Genomic DNA, 5000 nt, shown 5'->3' with positions numbered 1-5000 from the left:
CTTCACGGGGACAAGCGACAGTGATGGGCAAGTGAAAGACTTTTCCACCAAGATTTCTTGACTTGACATTCGGAGTACGGTCACTAGAAACGCACTGACCCTACTTTCATCTCTTGAGGTAATGGAATAAATGACATCTCCTTCAGAAGAAAATACAACTTCCTTGACCACTTGTCTGGTGAAAGGCCGATTCGCTTCACTTAGCGAGTCAACATGAATTGCCGCGAGGTACTTAAACGATGGGCTACCAACCAGTGCTGTTCCATTATCAAGCCACTTGTAGAATCCTGTAACTAACGATGAAAAAACACTGCCCACATTTTTCACCCGGCCCAACGGAGGCTTTGGTTCAATGGGCCACAAGACGAAGTCATATCGAACTAGAGCCCAGGGAATTTTAAATCTACGAAGGATAAACATCGGGCTACGGTAACACACCCAACCAAACCGACCACATCCGAGGTTGTCTATCTTATAAGGCAGGTCGCCACAGACCAAGGCCTTGTTGTCTTTTGTGAAGTGCATCATACCACACGCCACGTCGCAATTGAACAAGTGTTGTGGTCCTTTAGACACATCAAGGTAGATAGAGCCAGTCACGTCAGCAAAAGCAATTTCTGAACCATCGTTGGAAACCGCAAAAGATGTAATAACATCATTCCAAGTTATTCGCCTTAGCTCTTCACCAGATTCCATACTCCACAAGACAACTTCTTTTGGATTATTAATACAGTCTGTTAAAATGATTCTTTTGTCTGTAGGAAAAGCACAATGTGAAAATGTGCATTTACTATTAGGATAAAGGGAAATGCGTTCTCCTTCGAGAGTGTAAACACTTCTGAGGGTCCCCGGTAGGACTGACTTACCACGTGGATGAAAAACCACAGAACGGTAAAAAGTCAAAATATAATCTATCCTACGATACGCGCCTTCATCAGAAATTACATCACCAAAAGGATGCGCAAATTGAAACTCTCTGTTAATTAAGGAAGGTCGACTCCATTCCAAGTTAGCAGTCTCGAGAGACCACAAGTGGATCGTTCCATCGCGGCATTCGCACACCATGTAGTCCAGTTCAGGTGAAACGTCGAAACAAGCCACCGTATCTGAACAGTAAAATCGCGCTTTAATCGTTCCATTTTCTTCTTGATTGCCTAAGTATTTCATGTACGGCACGGTGGGAAGCTTGTTTTTGAGGATGATTGCAGCTTCAGATGATAGCTCAGGAGGTCCTTCATTGATCAAACTTTGGAACCAAAGTTGCGGATGGTCTCTTAACAGATAAGAGTGTTTTCTAAGGACTTTTATCAAAGAGATTAAAAGAGACTGACTTTGCTCACTGAGTAAAATTGGCTTAATATGCCTTTGAACACTGAGAATATCCTCCGAGCAGCCTGTGCTGTAAACACAACGTTCAGCCTAAATGAGTTCCAAATCGATCACATAAGCATTGAACAGGTCTTCTACACCACAAGCTCTTGGACTTTCGCCCGATTCGCTCAGCTCAATCATGTGCTGGACACCATGTTGCAAGGCGTACCTTTCAGTGTCACTGAAGGGTAATTTATGTACACCCCTTCGCTTGATATTGTCAAGCTCATTCCTGCAAAGGTCGAAGAGAATCTTGTGGCCTTCCTTCTCGTCCACGGTGAAATCATGTCGGCCATAGCACGAGGTATTCGTCAACCAGTCTTTGATTGATTTGTGGAAAAAGTGAAGACACTCGTTGCGAACTGGCAAAAGCGAAGAGATGCAGGCGATTGCTTTGTTTATTCTTCGCTGATCAGACAAGGACCTTCCATTTGGGTTCAACAGTCTAGAAACAAACCCTACTGGCAAAGGTTCTCTGGAAGCGGTAAAGGCGCACAAAAAACTCAATACTTGGTTTTCGTCCATCTTCAGCTCTTTTCGAAGTTCATTCTCCAACCGTTTGAAATGGGAAAGATAAACGGACGAAATACCCAACGGTAAGCTGCTCTCCAGCTGCTCAGGGTTAAGAAGTGGAAAATTCACTTGGATATGATCAATCAAGAAAAAAGCATAAAGAAAAACGCCTTCAGACTTCTCAACCAGTTTGGCGAGGAGAGCATCTTTTTGCTCTACCGCAATCTTAGAACTCAGCTGCATTTCAAAGAATAGTCGAATGTCTTTCAAGTTCTCTTCCTGATTTTCATCAAGATGTAGGGGTTGTAAATGCTTCAGGCTGTCTGCGATGTTTATTTCTGATCGGGTTGTCACAAAAAATCGAATCCACTGAGGAAGCTTGGAGAACTGATTTGCAATCACATCGAGAAGCTCATTGCGTCCTTGATACTCACTCTCGTCCAGTCCATCTATCACCATTAGGATATTTCTTCCTGGGTCTTTTACATTGGTAAGTGGCTCCTTGAAAAGTAACGCGAATAGCTCTTCCACGCCCATGCTATTGAGTTCAACCGGCCCCAGATTTCTTGAGAGCTGTTCCACGAGAGATTTCTTGTACTCTGGTAGAGTGTCGCTGAGATGAGAAGCCAAAGACTGAAGCATTAGCTGAGGACTTCTGTAACGCACATTTTTATGTTGACAAAAGTGGCTTCCTGAAAATCTACCAGCCTCCTGCATTCGTTTGCACGTTACCGCAGAGATAACTGATTTTCCCATCCCTGCATTTCCACTAATTACCATCGCCCGGTTTTGGGACGTTCTATCATCTAGCCAGTCGTCAACTCTTTTGAAGATCCATGCACGGGTTCCATCCTGGAATCTCTGTGCATGATATTCAATATCTCCTTTGAACTCGGACTTAGCCAGGTTTCTGAGCAATTCATCTGATCTGTCCATCTCACGCTTCTTGCTCAAGCTTTCTAGCTCCTGTTTTACCTCTCGGAGATCTGCTTGTATAGTTTCGTGTACTTCTTCTACAGCTTGCTGAGTTTTGATTTGAGTCTGGGATATTCCCTCTAATTTGGAAACGCCATCCTGAAGTGTTTTGTGGTCTTCTAGTTTGGTCTGACGTACTTCTTTAATAGCATCATGAGTTTTGTTTTCGATCTGATGTATTTCATCCAGTTTTGAGATAATATCATGAAGTGAACTGTGGTCTTCTGAGTGGTTCTGAAGGGCTTCATTGATGGCTCGATGGTTCTTGTTGACAATCTCATGCACTTGCTCCAACCTGAAACTACTCTCCTGTTGAGTTTTGCGATCTTCTAGCTGGGTTTGAAGTACTTCCTTGACATCTCGTTTCATCTCTTTCAGTTCAGACTTTATTTTTTGTTCACTATCTGCCCAGTCAGTTAAAACGTGGATGTAATCGTCTTCTCCGCAACGCTCTGCCTGTAATCTGTCAATCTCTGCCTGATCCAGCCCAAGAGAAATAAGAACAGCAGTAATTTCCTGCCATAGGGTCTTGAAGGTTGGCGTATCAACACCAGTGGAAGACACATGACCATACAATTCATTGCGGAAAATCTTAATGCGAACAAGGTTTGCCTCAAGAGAGGTGTCACTTGGTGGTGGCTTAGTGTGCCAACCGGATGGAGGAGGGGATAGCCCACAAATGGTGTTCAAAAGCAGGAATAGAAGAGTGATGTCGAAAGATTTTGAATCAGGTTTGGCTCCGCTAGGAGGGAACAGTTGGTCCCACTGGACTTGACGTATAACCCTTTTCCTTAAGAGATTGCCCAATGTTAAATAGTTAGCATTGAGGTCAGCAGCTAGGCTTGCAGGAGGATGATACTTATCAAAAGTGTTCCTCAGAACTTTTGTTCCGCCATCAATGAGAAGTCTGCTCAGCTTAGCTCCATTGGTCTTCTCCGTACTGCTGGCCAGGGGCGACGGTACAGCAGCTGCCATTGAAGGTGCTGGGTTTTATGCGGCCTCTACAATGATACGGAACCTAAATTAGTAGGCACTACAGTGAATATTAGCGATTAAACTCGCCATTTTCAGAATTCCAAATACTATACAACTGTAATCGCAAGGGAGATCATCCGACTCCGAACAAGGATAAGAGAGGCGATTGAAATCCAGTGCCAGGTCGCAAATCGAGATCGTGAACATGAATTAATGTCCGGTCCTGTAACAAAACAGCAGGTCACGTGACTAAAAGAACACTTGACAGTTAGCACTGTTATCACTCGCCAAAAAAAAAAAAACCTTGACGGCTCCAGAAGCTTGCAGTTTATATTTTGTTTCTTGTTAGGCAACTTTATTCTAATATGAATTCAAAACCAAGAAACAAGAAGCAAGGTTTTCGTCCGTTTGTCAACATGCTGTTTGTCAGACTCGGTAGACGTGAGTCTTGCAAAGACGAGCCTTAATTTGTCGGCTTTGAGGTACCAAACAAACTCAAGAGTGCGTAATTTAATCTATTTCATGCAACTGAGCCATCAATATGATCCGGCTGCTAATCATCCAGGCATTTATTGTGCGTAAATTGTGCATAAAATATATATTGCGATAATGTTCACAAACTGGTAATTTAATTCCACTACTTTCTTTTTTTGTCCTACAGGATAGCTTCCGAGTCCTTTGAGCTACTCACTGACATATCTCGCGCGAGACAAACATCTAAGCTCATCATGTTGTATGTATGAAAGGTCAAATAAAAGTCTAATATGCCCAACTCGACCAGAAACGCATAGTTTGCATTCTAAGAAACGCCTTAATATGATGTAGCTCTATGGTTTAACAGTAGTTTTCACCCTCCACTAACTATGTTTTCACTGTTTTATAGGGGAAGTAAAAGCCTCTATACATAATTTAAAATACACTTGATTAGCTCTTACTGCATGTGTTTCATGCATCGCTTACTGGCTATCTAACGCGATAACATCAAAAACATGGAAATTGACACGTACGTTGCTCATGCATGAGACATGTGTGGACATGCCAACGAAATATATTCGATTCGTTGAGATCATCATTTCTCAATGATTGTACTCATCCCCTTTATCCATTTTAAAGAAAACTCGTCTAAATAGAGGATTGACTGCAGGAATTGTTTTGAGGATGCGTTT

General features: G+C 42.7%; 1 pseudogene; it reads right to left on the bottom strand.

The window, feature by feature from the left end:
• LOC138025932 (uncharacterized) overlaps positions 1-5000 on the bottom strand; it is a 16889-nt pseudogene that overhangs the window by 2616 nt on the left and 9273 nt on the right.

The sequence above is a fragment of the Montipora capricornis genome, chromosome 12 (assembly GCF_036669925.1).
Source record: "Montipora capricornis isolate CH-2021 chromosome 12, ASM3666992v2, whole genome shotgun sequence".
In the NCBI taxonomy this organism is placed as follows: Eukaryota; Metazoa; Cnidaria; class Anthozoa; order Scleractinia; family Acroporidae; genus Montipora; species Montipora capricornis.
The sequence above is the reverse complement of the archived record's forward strand: the minus strand, read 5'-3'. Positions and strand labels throughout refer to the sequence as shown.